The sequence below is a fragment of the Fundulus heteroclitus genome, chromosome 13, assembly GCF_011125445.2.
Source record: "Fundulus heteroclitus isolate FHET01 chromosome 13, MU-UCD_Fhet_4.1, whole genome shotgun sequence".
NCBI classification, from domain to species: Eukaryota; Metazoa; Chordata; class Actinopteri; order Cyprinodontiformes; family Fundulidae; genus Fundulus; species Fundulus heteroclitus.
The window spans coordinates 4,581,980-4,597,730 of record NC_046373.1 but is presented as its reverse complement, the minus strand read 5'-3'; the positions used below and the strand labels follow the sequence as shown (position 1 = coordinate 4,597,730).

At 43.3% G+C, this 15,751-nt stretch overlaps 1 protein-coding gene across 2 annotated transcripts in view; it reads right to left on the bottom strand.

Moving 5' to 3' along the window:
* The window catches only part of fam49al (family with sequence similarity 49 member A, like), a 45,784-nt gene extending 37,412 nt beyond the window's left edge, over nucleotides 1-8,372 (bottom strand). Inside the window, exon 1 of one of the 2 annotated variants that reach the window (XM_012870904.3) lies at nucleotides 8,023-8,372. The gene's annotated coding sequence lies outside the window, so the exon portion shown is untranslated. The remainder of the gene's footprint in view (nucleotides 1-8,022) is intronic. The other variant, XM_012870908.3, reaches the window with a different exon arrangement.
* Between the last annotated feature and the right edge of the window lie 7,379 nt (nucleotides 8,373-15,751).

The following is a 15,751-nucleotide window of genomic DNA, read 5'->3' as shown; positions in this document are numbered from 1 at the left end:
TTCAGCCTCCCACTTGCTCCCACTGGCTTCAGTTTCTCTGGATCCGGGGTATTGATCTCAAACATGTCCAGAGGGTGAACATTGAGAATATCTGTTGACGTTAGCGGACCACGATTGATCTCATCGACGGACCACAGGCCACGATGCAGTCTGAAGTTCTGCGAGGGCAGATCTGAGGTAAACTGATTGCTCTCAGAAATGCGTCCACTCCTCTCTTTGCTCAGTGCTAAAGAGGACGTCTAGTTGTTTAAGTGTGGTTAGAGGCCAGAGAGGATTCTCTGTGGCCTGTTTCAGGGTGACACCTTTGACTACATTTAAATGTGGGCACTATGATTAAATATTGATCAGATCTTGACTCCTTCGCCTCTCTCCACATCCATGGGTTGCCTCACAGATCTCTCTTACGTTCGAGATTCCTTCATCACAGACCTGCTGGAGACATTTTGCTATCTAAACCCGTTCCAGTTAAAAGCAGGTGATTTTCTGCTCTGCTTAATCATTCTAAAGGCCAAAATATATTAAAACATACGATGTGGAGTTCTTTCTTGTAAATGCATTGCTTTTGACCTTTCCATACAACTAGAAAATCAACATCTGCAACATGGATTTTGCAAAACATTCATTAAAACGCTTTTACTTCTTAGCACTACTGTTTCTGCATAAACTTAAAGTCAAATATGAGTTAGAGTTCCTCGTAAAAATATTTATTTTGCACATTATTATCAGTATTAGCAGTACTATTATTGTTGAGTCTATGTGATTCATGCAGAACCAGTAAGATTACAATTAAGTCACTATTTTGAGCCTCCAGGCCAGCAGGAGGCCCCCAAGACCACTTGACTTGTCGTATAGGTGACAAGGGTTTGTTCTATTTGCATTAGGGAAGTTAGACTTTACAGAGTTACAGGTCAGAAATTTAACAAGAACTCCTCCTGTAGTCAGAAGTCTGGCTTTAAGACATCAGAGGACTCTATCTCTGTCTTCAGGATCCAATATGGCTGCCACGCACATAAAATATGGATATTTATTAGCACATCAGGCAGGGGTATCTCATAAAAGCAATCATACACATAGGGTCTAACCTTTAATGGTGACCATGTTGCATCAACGTTGGTCATTCAATTTTGAATTGGTCACACCATTGGAATATATCTAATGAAAGTGTCTCCAAGATGTAGAATCACAAACAAAAGGGCAGTGAAGAGACTAGTGAGGAGAGCTGTATGGGTCATTGCAGCATCCCTGCTGTCTTTCCAGGATCTGCTTCAGATCTGCTGCAGGAGCAGAGCTCTGAACCCTGTCAGAGGCTCCTCACAACCTCTCTGTGAACTTTCAGAGCTGCTGCCATCAGACAAACAGTACAACAACACCCAAAGCAGAGACAACAAAGTGCTACCAAGCACTCTGCCTCCAGCTGTTTAAATACCAAGCAGCTGTTAGGATTCAGCATGTTATGTCACAACAGATATTTTATGTGTTATCGATTGTGTTTTATGTATTTCTGTTTTAGTGCATCGATTTTTATACGATCAAAGATACATACTATCTCATTCCAGCATATGCTATTAGTTTAATGATAGAATTAGAATAATCTGATTTGATTTGGTGTTATAAAATACCTTTTCTAATCCTCATTTTAAGAATTAGAACTAACCCTAACCCAACAGCAATCCATCACTCGGTATGATTTAATTTTAGTAATGTTTGGTTGTTGGTTAGTGATGTTAAGAAAATGCGTCATTACCAGATTTCTATTATTATTATTAATTATTATTATTATTATTATTATTATTATTATTATTATTATTATTATTATTTATATTATTATTTATATTATTAGCAAGCATTAGTTTTAATTAAATTTCCCTCCGACAGCATTCCAGGATTTTACATTCTAAACGCATTGCAGTCAGGAGAACTAAAAACATCTGTAAAAATGGTTAAACATTGTCAGACACACTTTATCCTAAATGTTTAGAGGGTGAAATGCAGTTTATTCCTCTCCCAAAACCTAAAGGGAGTCCAGAAAAATACAAGATGGATAAAGGCAAGAGGCCGACTTCATGACCAGTTAAACACAAAAGTGATTAATGTGACCCTACCTCATGTCCGTCTGCACAAAGGTAACTTGATTTATATTCATAAACGGCGTATGCTTAATGGTCAAATCAAAGGGTAATGCTTTATGCTAGTTCGGCTGTGTTTTATGTGTTTTAGATACATGTATGTTGCAACTTCTGGTTGCATAACCTGAATCTCTGTCAGCTATGTTCAATTAACAGTTTGCACAAAGCATTTATTAGGTAGTGCAATGCAAATTTTGAACTCCTAATACAGAATTTCCCTGTGAACTTTTGCCTTGGATAGCTCGAAACGTCTACTGTAGTCTCCAGTGCCTATTTTAAGTTACTAATATATATATTTAAGTTGGGTATGAGTTGGTTATTTAAACTTGGGTTTTAAAGTTGATTTGTCCGTAGTTACCCTAAAATAAAAACTTATTCTGTCTTCTTTGCCTTAATATTAGTAGATAAAAAAATGCCTGTGGTAACGCTAAGCGCTTCACTATCACTGCCATTACACCTTCTATGTTGTCAGAGGTAAGTTCAGCCTGGGGTACATTTCCGCATGGGTGGCGTGATCTTATGGTTAGTGCGTGTCAATTGTGTGGGTTAATGCACGCAACAACCGAACATTTTGACTTATCCCCTCGTAACCTCTGCATCCTTGAGCTTGCGAGCGAGCAATAGAAAATCGCAGCGAGCAATAGAAATGGTAGTGTGATGGGGACGGTGTAATGAACAACCAAATATTTTTGACTTATCTACTTATAGCTTTAGCATCCTTCAGCTTTGACCCTGGATCCTCTCAGAGAAATAAAAATGGTGGATTCACGAAATCGTTAATCTGGAAGTCCATGACCTTGTCTAGCAGCAAATACTATGATGTAATTATCGAAATAAATGTTATAGAGAATAAAGAAAAGTAAACGCCTTGAAAAATATGACCCAAACAAAACAGTAAGATATCCCCCCCAGCTCTGGACAGACTACATTCAACTTTTCACACAACAAAATGTGTTTAAAGGATTTTGCATATGTCCCCAATATATTGAGATTAGTGTGTTTCTTTTGCATTCAGCCTTCATTAACCCCCTTTTCATCAGATTTAGTCTAAAGGGGTTTTATCTGTATCAATTGACTGTCATCCTGAAAGCAAACAGATGTATTTGTAAAGGTATGAGCCTAGTCTATAGAAGCCAATTGAAAGAATCAACATAAGCATTACCCTCTGTTTCTTTAACCCACAGCTGTAAGTAGTAAGCGTTGTACTGTCCTATTCTAGAGGAGATAAAGTCTCCCCCAGCTTTCTATTAGCGGAGTCGCCCTCACTGCGCTGACCTTCGCTGCTGCAGCCCGTGGCCCTTTTAACGGGATCATCATCAGCTCTCAGGAAGTAATCCCTAAACCCCGACAACACTGGATTAAACACACACACACAATTACCAGGTGAAGACGGATCACTTTTTTGGCTTCTGGTATTATTTCAGCTCTGTAACTGATCTAACTCACGTGAAAATCTAAAAGCCCCGTATGACATATAATTCCAACAAACCGGCGGATGGTTCTGTGTTTCGTTAAAAGGATCGCACAAAAAAACGGTGCATGAGTCAGAAAACGTCTCCTGTAAAAATTGTTTTTCTTCGTGCTCTGGTGAGGAAAGACCAGTTTGTTCATCGTAGTTTTGTGATTTTGGGGGTAACTGAACGACCAACACCTTTGTGTTACTGTTTGAAAGCCACTTTTAGATAAAAGGATCTTTTTAAGGATCTATGCCGCGCTGTGTCTGCGAAGGAAAACGGTTCAGACTGCCTTTGTCGCAGCTCCTCCACGTTTGAACGATTGGCAACATTGTTGGGTTTAATAGATTTCAAGCGTGGAGTGTCGCTGCTGGATTTGGCGGCACGCGCTTTCATCTGCGGCTGGTTTTGGGAAACAGTCAAAATAATTTCCCGTCATTTTTGCCTGACAGACAACGCTTTTAATGACCAAAGGCGAACAATCGCATCTTCTCACCGTTCTGCCGTACTATTTGTCCTTCCAGCTAACCTCATCCAGCCCCGTCTTCTGTTTCAGCTCTCTCAGCACCTATCAACAGGCAAGCCGGTGCTGTCAAGCTGCACACCTCCACAGCAGGACCTTCCAAAAGTATTCACACCCCTTGAAGTGTTTTCTTTTTTAGTTGACAGCCTCAATTCTCAATTTGACCAACAAAAAAAATAGCACAACTGTGAATAGTAAGGAACACTATTCAAGGTTTTCATAACTAATTCCAAATAGAAATGTGAAAAGTGTGGCGTGCCTCTTTATTCTGATACCAATTTAAAACTCCTCTGCCACCTTTTGCCTTCAGCAGTCATCTGAATAATCCACGTTTGCATAGCTTTAACCTTAGTGTAGACACACGTCAACCTGAACACACCGTCCCACAGCATGATGGCAGCTTCATGCTGTGGGGAAGGGTTTCTCCCAGCGAGGACAGGGAAACTCATCAGACCTGATGGGAAGATGGATGGAGCTTAACGCGAGGGGAATCCTGCAAGAAAACCTGTTTGCGGTTCAAGCCGACCCGCATCAAACGAATCCACGGCCAAAGGATTCAGGCCAGCTGCCGTAGCCCTGCTAGGGACGCAGCAAACTTGTGGAAGACGGTGCTTAAAGGTATACTATGCAACGGGGTTGATTTTCCAGCGAGGCTCCCCCCAGAGGGCGAAAGTAAAAGTGCACTGTCATAAGCCTCGACCCAGTCGGTCGAGGCAGATGACCGTTCATACTGAGCCCGGTTCTGCCGGAGGTTTTCCTTCCCGTTAATGGGGAGTTTTTCTTCCCACTGTCGCTTCATGCTTGCTCAGTATGAGGGATTGCAGCAAAGCCATGTACAATGCAGACGACTCTCCCTGTAGCTCTACGGTTCTCCAGGAGTGAATGCTGCTTGTCGGGACTTTGATGCAATCAACTGGTTTCCTCATATAGGACATTTTTGACCAATCTGTATAATCTGACCCAATCTGTATAATATGATTGAACTTGATTTTGTAAAGTGCCTTGAGATGACATGTTTCATGATTTGGCGCTATAAAAATAAAATTGAATTGAAAATTGAATTGAATAAAGATGCTCAGCTGTTCTGGTTTCTCCGTCAAGCCAGGCGTGGTTGTTTTGAGCTTAGCAGACAGGCGAACGCAACGAAAAGTCGAAAAAACGGCAGTACAAACAATGACTAACACAGTGAAGGTATGAACATCAAGCTTCCCGCAGCGCTATCTTGGCAAGGCTACCGCCTCGCCAACATTCAAAAAAAAAAAAAAAATAAAATAATAATAATAATAATAATAATAATAAAAACTCGATATGCTTGCATGTTTATTTGAAGTTAACACGCGGTTCTTTGTTGTTGCTTTCGCGCGTGCATATAGTGAATGGCAGGGCAAAAACACATGGAGTTCTCGCCGTAAAGCAAGACCGATTCTCGTGGTCTTGCACGAGACTTCTGAGCCTGTGGGTGCAGGCCGAGAGCTCCTGCACTGTATTTCCCCCACAGACCACCAGGGCGGCCGAGAAAACCTTTGTTCGACCTGAAATGACTCATTTAATCATCCAAAATGGTATGGAACACATTAATTGACTGAAAAATGTTGCATAGTATGCCTTTAACAATGAAGTTGGAAGACTGCAAAAAGGTTGAAGAGCAACATCCGTAGCTGGGATGAACTGTCTCAGATCAAAGCGTGTTAACGTGTCGCAAAGGTCTAGTCAAAGTCCGGCTGCGCTCATGAAATTCCAGCGAAACCCGCTGAAGTTTGCGAAAGCGGGATACTGCATGGGGAATCTAAAGTTTTCTCCTCTGCGACTCGCCAACCCCGCGCCCCCCGTCTTCTGCCGTGTCAAACCTGCTCGCCCTGACTCATGGTAAGTCAGGCTAATCAGATGCCTCACCCCATGCGGACGCAGGAAGCGGCGCGTGGTGGGACGCAAGAAAGCCGTAATCCTCCGCAAGGACAGCGGGAGAAAACGATTGTGCAGTCCCACATGCTGCTAATACAATTTAGCAGCAGGCAATTAGACTTTATGAGGGGGAGAAAAGTGACACAGAGCACCGGGTTCATCAAGAGTGATGCGAGCAGACTACTGAAAGCAAGAATTAATCAAATGTCGGGGCAATAATGGAGAGGTAAAAAGAGCAGGGGAAGAAAGTGGACGGTGAGATTGCTTCGAACTGGTGGGAAAAAAAGAGAGAGAGAGCGCTAAGAGGAGGAGTACAGGAGGAGGGGGGGGCGTGAGACAAAAGAGTGACAGCGAAGGAAGGAGCGAGGAGGAAATGCAGACGGGCATGTTTCTATGGGCGCTCAGGACAGATTTGGGGTGAGGGAATCTTGCATCACTACGGCGGGCCAATCAAAAGGCTCGGTTAAGATGTTCAAAGGGAGTGTCCTAGCAACAGAGGAGTAAATACCATAGCAGCAGCTGAAAAAAAAAAAAAAAACCTATAGGCACGCACGCATGATTCACAGACTTGTGCGCCTAATTAAAGACAGTTGTAGTGATCTAGGCAGATACGCAGGAGACAATTCTGTCCATCGCTAAATATGAATGAACACGTTTGTGTTCACCTATCTATATTCACCATTAGCTATCTGTGTACATCGTTATAAATGTACACAGATATGCACATTTACCACGAGGACAGTGTTATCTTGGTGTGCACCATACACCAACGGTGTCATCCTCTGTCGTCGCAATAATGTAGTCCGCTGCCTCAGTCAGTGGATCACAAGAGGAGCAGCCACGTTTTATCTGAACTTATTCCAACCCTCTGCCGACAGGTGACACCCCTCCACATCATCTCCTGTTCTATCTAAAAAAAAATACTCCAACTCTAACATTTCCAAGTTGTTATTCCTGCTGGAAATGTACTGTCATTGTAATTGTGATTGGTCATAATTGAAGTTGTCAACACTAGCATTACTTCAATAAACGTTATACTAAATGTTTTATTTGTTTATATATGTGTATGTGTGTATGTATGTATGTATGTATGTATGTATGTATGTATGTATGTATGTATGTATGTATGTATGTATATGTGTGTGTGTTTGAGTGGACAGCACCTTTATTTAAATCTAAATGAAAATGTTCTTCAGTGCTACTTCTTTCTTGGCTCCATCCCTTCATCCGCAGCATCTTTCGGCCCCCCTCGCACACAAAGACCTGCAGAGTCACAAGGCGGCTCGCAGGGGTTCTTTACCCTTTCTGCGCCCCTCTCCCCTCCTCACATATTTTTTTTTGCCACAGCAGAACTCTCCCTGGAGAGCCTTCACTCTCATTCATTCGTACCCACCATTCCCCACCGCCTCCTCCTTCCCCCTCCTGCAGCCACAGCGCTCGCAGTGGCGTTGCAGCCCTCTGTGGGGGCTATTGTTTTTAGCTGTTTGCAGACCCAGCCTGCGCTCACACCTGGTCTAGGTGTTTTACATGTGAAGTGACGAAGCAGAAAAGGGGGGGGGGGGGGGGGGGGGACACGGCGTTCATCAATGTGCATCGGCTGTGTGTGACATTTGCATGTGCTGCAATGGTTCTTGCTGTGTCCTACATCTGCCTGGGAGAATAAAAACCCACACAAACTTCGGTCGAGCTGAAAATATGGGTAGATCTCTGCTAAGGGGTCCGATGTGAGCACGCTGGTCCGGATGAGAAACCGGGCTGACCAGCCCTGTGGGGTTTACATTTAACGCACTCCTCCCCTCTCCCCACAAGGGAGATTCGGACACACTTTCATCTATCCATCCACCCACCCACCCGCAGAAGCTAAGCACCAGTCACCTGCCGCCCCCCCCCCCCCCCCCCCCCCCCCTCACCGACCATGACCCACATCCTGCATCCCTCAGCATCCCCTCTCTGATGCTGATGCTGCAGGGTGGGACCGAGAAGCGAGGCGAAGAGCGAGGAGGAGGTGTCAGCTTACCGGCTGGGCATGCAGGACGGGGAGGACGGTGCCTCGGACTCCGGTGCTCCTTCCTTCTTTCTGGGCTGAGGTGGAGGCAAGCAAAAGGGAAAGAGGAGGACGGAGACGAACAAAAAAAAAACGCCGGCAGCCAAAATATACAGAGGGAGGAAGGGAGAGAGCGAGAGAGAGAGAGAATGGAAACAAAAAAATAAAGCAGGAGGAGGAAACAGGTCCCTGTGCTGCTGCCGTGCATGCACTCAGTGAGGCTGCTTTATGGTTGTGAGGCACAGGGCTGTAGATTCACCTAAGCATCGAGCGCACGCACTGCCTCACGCCACGCAGCCCTCCCTCTCTCTCTCCCTTTCTCCCTCTCTCTCTCCCTTTCTCTCTCTCTTCCTGCACTAAAGACAGCAGCTGCTGCTCCATGAGAAATAGAACACTGTGTCCCCCCTCCCTCTCCCCTTCTCCTCCTACCTCGCTCGCTCACAAAGACCCCCATCTCTCACACACATTCAGAGACCCCCCCCCCCCCCCTCTCTTCTTTGACTAACATCTCCCACTAGCCGGCTGCCAGCGAGGCTCTGTGTGCCCTGACATATATATATATATATATATATATATATATATATTTGTGTGTGCGTTTGCATCCAGGGTTGCGTTGCGTTTGACTTTGTTTCAACTGCAGGGTGACTTTTTTTTTTCTGTCCACACAGTGCTGAAAGTGAATCATGGTGCAGCGGGTGTATTTTTTGCTAAGCGTGTGGGTGACTGTCGAGCATCGTGGTTTTTGATGAGGGGAAGGAAATGTGATGTTTGTTTTATCTCCTGCGGTTATCAGTTGTGTAGGTGTGAGTATTTACTGTTGGACTCGACTGGAGAGAGAAACTGTAAGCAGAGACTGTAAGAGGGGTCCATAAAACTTTGCTCTTGACGTGCCTTCGCTCACTTCTGAGTGCATTCAAAAGTGTTGAATGCGTTTGTGTCCAGCCCCCTTCCCCTCTGCCACCCCTAAATGGAGACTTCATGTCAGGATAAATACGGCTTTCTCTGTAAAAGGCTTCAGAGGTTTTCAGCTGAAAGTTTAAGTTATGGAGAAGTTTAAAGCAGCTTCATGTTATAAAGTACCAGTATACCACGCTTTGACAAGCTAAAAGACAACATGTATGCAATCTACCCCCTCCTACATTATGAAACATGGAAGTGGGAGCAGCATGCTGCGGGAAATCTTTCTTAATCGTTCTTCAAGGATGCTCTCTAATTCTGGCCGAGCTTGAGCTGTTTTGCAAAGCAGAAAGGCAAAACGGTTTTAAAGACATACCCCTGAGGACCTGCAGCTTTAAAGGTGGACTCAAACCGGGTGCACTACGCACTTTTAAGATTTCTAAAAGAAGAATGAAGACCATTTATCGCTTTACTTCCAGTTCACAACCAATACGCAATGCACATGTCAGTCTATTGCGTAAAACCCGACAAAACGGTCTTTGTGATTGTAACGTTTCGAGGGGTTTGAAAACTTTTGCACTTGAGTCGGTAACATCGTCCGTCGGGGACACCTACTTTCGGGGTCGGAGCCTGGACAAAAGGGTGACACTAAATGAGCCATGCATGAATTGTCACTTTATCCGGGTTTATATGTGTTTCACGGGAACAGAATGTCTTTTGTCTGGAGGTCTTGTACCCAGACCAATGTTTGTGGCAGCCCACCGGGGGGACTGGGACCCAGTGGAGGAGCTGAAGACCAAATGCTGCCGTGCCGTGATTTCCACAGTTTATTACGGTGCCACAGCTGGGCCAGGAGGGGGTCACAGGGACGTAGAGCTCTTTTATGGTCAGGTCATGGGAGTGACTCTCGGGGCAGTCCAGTTGATGAAGTCTTCCCACTGTGGCCATTGTTAATATTTGACTAGGCTGATGGTTTAAAGAGGACACCATCTTGCATTCAGGTGCTATATGGCTTTAAGCAGGGTTGGCACTATTCTGCTAAGCTTCAAGAAAAAGGTCAATCTTTATCTGTTTTCTTGTAAACCAGCAACACCCATCTCCACTGATATACATTGTCTTGTAAAACGTTTTTTACATTTTGTTGTAATTGTTAAAAAAACAACAACAGCACAATGTTTAGAGCCTTTCATTGGGATTTTCTGTAATATACTGTGTGTGAAAGTGGTGCACACTTTCACATTGAAAATGAAATTAAGATTTTTAGCTTGTGATAAGAATTTTAAACCAGGAATCACAAATTCAAAATTCAAGGAATGGTCTAATCATGTTAGCCAAATTGAAAAAAAAAGAGGAATTAAAACCTTTCTAACTCTAAAAAGAGAGTTTAACTCGGGGAATCAAGATTTCTACATGTATCCACAAGTTTCAGATCAAAAGGAAATAAGATCAGGGGATCAAGGGAAACAAACAAAATTACAGAAATTTTAGGAAAGCTGATAAGCTTGTATCAAAGCAAGGACTGATGGCTAATGAGAAAAGGTCAACATTTTATGTAAAGAAATGGTGGGAAAAAGAACTGAAGGAGAAAATAACCGATGACATGTGGTATGATATTTGTGAAACTCAACAGAGCACAATTAACTTCAGAACATGGAAAATATTCTGTTATAAATATATTTATATATATATATATATATATATATATATATAAATATTTATAAATATATTAAGATTTTTCATTACACCTAAGACAAAGGGATGATCATTAGCAGTGCAGCAACCATGTTGGAGATTATGAGGAGAGCAAGATGTTTACCATTCACATGTGTTTTGGCAATGTACAAAGTTCAAATGTTATTGGGAAATATGTGAACGGCTGAAGGAATTTCTAAGATACGAGATGCCAAAAACAGGTGTAGTTCTATATTTGGGTTATTTATCAGAAGGTAACATTCCAAGCAAAGGCCGATACTTGGTTAAAGTTTTATTTGCAACGACAAAGACATATTTGCAATCACACGGAAATGGGGTGATGCATTCATTTTGCTCTTATTTGTTGTTGTTGTTGTTGTTTTGTACTGTATGATGCAACACAGGAAAATAAAAATCAAAAGTAAAAAAAAAAAGAAAGTGGTGCATATCTGTGAAGCAGGAGAAAAACGATAAACGGCTTTCAAAGTATTTTACAAATCTGAAAAGTGTGGGGCGCATCTGTGTTCAATGTCCACCTCCATCCCGAGGCAACACTCAGTAAAACCAACTTTGTCTGTCTCTACTTGACACATCAAGAAAGTAATGTTTTTGTCTGTTAGTTCCATCTTCGGGTCTAGCCATATATTTAAACCTGGAGTAGGATTTAAGTCTGGACTTTGACTGGGCCATCCCAACACATTCATTGGCTTTGATCCAAACCATTCCAGTCGCTCTAGCTGTATGTTTAGGGTATTTTGTCCTGTCAAAAACACGAACCCCCACCCCAGCCTCAATTGTTTGGCTGTCTAACAGGTTTCCTTCAAGAATGAACTGTATTTTGCTCTGTTTACCTTTCCATCAACTCTAACTGGACTAAAGAAGAGCATCCCCACAGCATGATGCAGCCGCCACCATGTTTCACAGTGCATAGAGGTTTGCTTGTAGGCCATACACTTCTGTTTTGGTCCCATCTGACCTGAGCACCTTCTCCCTCACGTCTGTACCCCACGGAGCTTGTAGCAATTTTTTTTACAGGACATTTTATGGAGTTCTTTCAACAATAGCTTTCTTCCTGCCACCCTGCCCATAAAGCAGGCTGTATATGTTACCTGAGCTGTGTATCTCTGCAGCAACTCCAGAGTTACCCTGGGGCTCTTGGTTCTTTCTCAGATTAGTGCTCCCCTCCGTCATATAAAAACCCAATAAGATAAATTAAAACCTTCATTTGAAAAGTGACAAAATGTGGAAAAGGGACTGTACAAAAGGATATTTCTATGTGTTAATCCCAACCCACTAATGGCTGACATTAGGGGAAAAGTTAAATGTGAATCAAAGGGACAGCCCAGCATCACATTCAGCACTTCCTGTTTCTGTGGTTGTGTCTGAGAAGTGGGTTTTCTGACGGCTACTTTCACATCACCAAATGCTGTCCAGCATTGCTTCACCAACAGCACGTAAGCAGCTGGTAATCTCACGCGAGCCTTACAACAGTTTCTTCCTAACGTCAGTCTGATTTCATACAGCCACTCACATCAACACTTTTTACACAAAACACGGTAAAAAAAAAAGCCTGAACCTCAGAATCATATACAGTATGTGCTAGGGCTGGACGATATAGGAAAAAAAAGCATATCGATAAAATAAAAATCATATTGATCCATATTGATAATTATTAACAAATTCAAAACATTTATTTTAAGTGCATCCCTTGTCATTTTCTGCTGTTGCTTAGCGACCTATTTTTAGATACAAAACACACAAACACTGAAATCAAGCTCAACCCTTTATTCAACCAACTTTTTACCACAAGAGCAAGTAAAAAAAATAAATTAAAAAAATTAACAAGTGCTCTTTGAAAGGGGCAGAGCTTGGTTCCTGGGTCTGCGTTGTGATTGGTTGGGAGGATGTAACGACTGTAACATTAACCTGAATGGCTAGAATGCAAAAGGAAGGAAAACTTTTTTATTAATCTTTTTTTTTCTATCATCGATATACGTCTATTGATCGATATATATTGTTATTGAATTATCGTCCAGCCCTAGTAAGCACACAGTAATGGTACGTGGCCTCGCCACAAGCGTCTCCATGATTTGGTGTATTTAAGCACGCTAGCGTCGCTCTGGTAAAACTGCAGCACAGCAACAAAAGGGTAACAACTTAGCAATCGCCTAATCAGCAGAAGCTTCCTCAGCATCTCAAACTCTAAGAGGGAGAACATTTAATTGGGAGTACTTTGCTATTTTATTTGAAAATGGAGCCCATAAGGTGTTCAGACAACAGAACGCCACAGTTTCACAGTTTCTCACCAGGAAGCACCACCGGGAAGCTTGGTGTGCTGGTAAAGATCGTCTTTGATGCGCTGGTGTATGTGTGTGCGTGTATGCAGGGGTGTCTAGGTCACAAGGCTTAGACTTAGGCAGACTCTGTTGTCATTAAACTATCATTCAAATGCTGTTGCAAGGCTCAGAGTAAAAAAAAAAAAACAGAGGACAAAGGAAACATTAGAGATCCAAAAGTTTCTGGCACAACTTCACCAACTTCCAAGGTGCATGAAGAGGGTCAACGAAATGATGAGAAGAAAACTTCAGCAACACTCGTGGTGTAAGGAGCAGACTTTATTTGCAGACCAAAGTCAAATAAAGTCTGCTCCTTATACTTCAAGTGTTACTGGAATTTACGTCTTACTAGAAGAAACAAGATAAAAACAAGTGTTTGTCATTTATCAGGAAAGTAGCAGCAAACCAAAAAAGACATTTTATATGTACTGAGAAGTAGTAATAGTGCAAGTGTATGTAGCAGCAGGATGTATTGCATTATTTTAGGGATTTTTTTAGCGGTCCTATGACGTGTGGAATGGATCTGTTCTGGAATCTGCATGTTTACTTACATATAAAGCTGCTGATTTATTTCCAGAGGGCAGCAAGGAGAACAGTCCATGGTGGTGGTAAAAGTTTTTTTTATGGTTGTCTGAGCCCTTTTCAGGCAGTGTCTATGAGCAGTGTCGTGGACGAAGCACTGTCCCGATGGTTCTCTCTGCTGTCCTCACCGCTCTCTCTACAGATTTCCAGTTTGAGGCGTTGCAGGCCCCAAACCGGACAGCGATGCAGCTGGTCGGTGCGCTCTCTATTGTCCCTCTGTAGAAAGTGGTGAAGATGGGAGGAGGTTTGCTCTTCTCATCTGATCCAGAGCGTACAAACGCTGCTGTGCTCGCTTCACAAGAGCAGAGGTGTGGATGGACCTGGTCAAAGTGTCTGTGATATCTGCACCCCCATTGAGGAAGGGTGTGCGACCCGGCTGAAGTCAACCACGATCACTTTTCTTTTTGTTTTTTGGCGTTCAGGATCAGACCGTTCCAACAGGTGTTTCACCTCCTCTCTGTGGGCCAGTTTGTTGTTGTCCCTGATGAGACCCATCACTGTAGTGTCGTCTGACAGGGTTCGCACTGAACCTGGCACGACAGTCCAGGGTCATCAAGGTGAGGAGCGGTGTGCTCAAGACAAATCCCGGGGGGGAGGTGTTATTTTTCCAACCTGGAGAGATTGAGGTTTGTCTGTGAGGAAACCCAGCAGTCAGTTACACAGGCGGGTGATGATACCAAGGGAGGCGAAGTTTTTCAGCGGGTGCTGGGGGGAGGATTGTGTTGAATGGTGAGCTAATGGGTGTACATGGGTGTTGTCGTTCTCCAGGTCTTCCAGGTTCAGATGGAGTGCAGAGGAGATGCCGTCTTCTGTGGAGCGTCTGGAGAGGTGAACAGACTGGAGCAGATCCAAAGGAGGGGGGAGTTTGGAGATAATGTGGACCTTCATCGGTCTGTCAAACCACTTCATCGTGATCAGAGTGAGAGTGTGACGGGGGTGGTGATTGTTCAGTGATGAAATTGCGGGTTTTGTGGGGACTTGTATGATGGTTGCAGTCTTGAAACAGGGACCTGCGAAGCAGCAAAGCTCCTGCTTTACAAGTCGTTCTATGTTTTGGCCTTTGTTCATGGTTCCGAAAAAAAAAAAAAAATTCATGGCAGAAAGAATTAATTCTCTGATATTAGTTGCCCTAACAAACATTTCTTAACATGTGGTCAGGGTAAGCCTCAAAGATAAGGTGAGGAGCTCCATCATTCAGGGGAAGCTCTGAGAAGAGTCCTGTCTCCTACATATCAAAAGTACTCAGTTGAGATGGGTCATAAATCTGATCAAGAGACCTTCTGGTAACCCCCTGTTGGTGGTTTTACTTCATATCCCATGGGGAGGAAAGTTTGGAAAGTCTAAGATCTCACAGGAAGTACTGTACGAGTGCCACCTGGAACGACACCTCTTAACTTGAGTGAAAAAGGATGGACGGACGGACGGATGGAACTCGATTATTTTACGGTTTGGCTTTGTGCATTCAGTTGAAACAGTCAAGGAGGCGGGCATGCACTGTGGAAATGAAGCTTCACCATGAGGCCACTGACACAAACGTGTTGGTGCACGTGGCTGTGCAGACCCCCTTCTGAGGCACACCATAATGACCTAACGTGGGCACATTGTTCTAGAAGATAACAGCTCTGCTGCGAACCGGTCCAAAGTGGATAAATTCCTTGTATCCAAGGAGACCGCTGGTGGATGATGAGTAAGTCAATTTGCATAAGCTTCTGGGGAAAGTTTGCCTGCAAAGATAACTACTGTACACGGCTCTTTGGGAAATGAAGCTGAGGTAATGACTGCTAAGCCTGCCTAATGGGGAGCCGCTCTCAAGCTCTGGGTCTAGTAATCACCGTACTCTGTGTTTCATTACAGTCACAGCTGTTGTGGAATTAGGTTGTTTTACCTTTTTAGTGAATAAAAAGAGGTCAAGCTGATGTTTTTTTTTTTTTTTTTTTTTTTTAGAGCCAGATAGAAATAGAGAAAAGTGAAGCTGAAATATTAATATCTGCACATCATTGCCAACCAGGGTAAGGTGGAGAAGCTTGGATTATTTATACAGTCGCTATGAATTTTTTTTTTTTGGTCCATTTCCTCTGACTGGTATCTATTTCGTGAACAGCAGAAGCCGTCTGTGGTGTTCGTGTGTCTCTTTAACGAGCCAGGTCTCCATTAAGTCATGCTTTTTGAATTATGAGACGTTGTCAGGTGCGGCT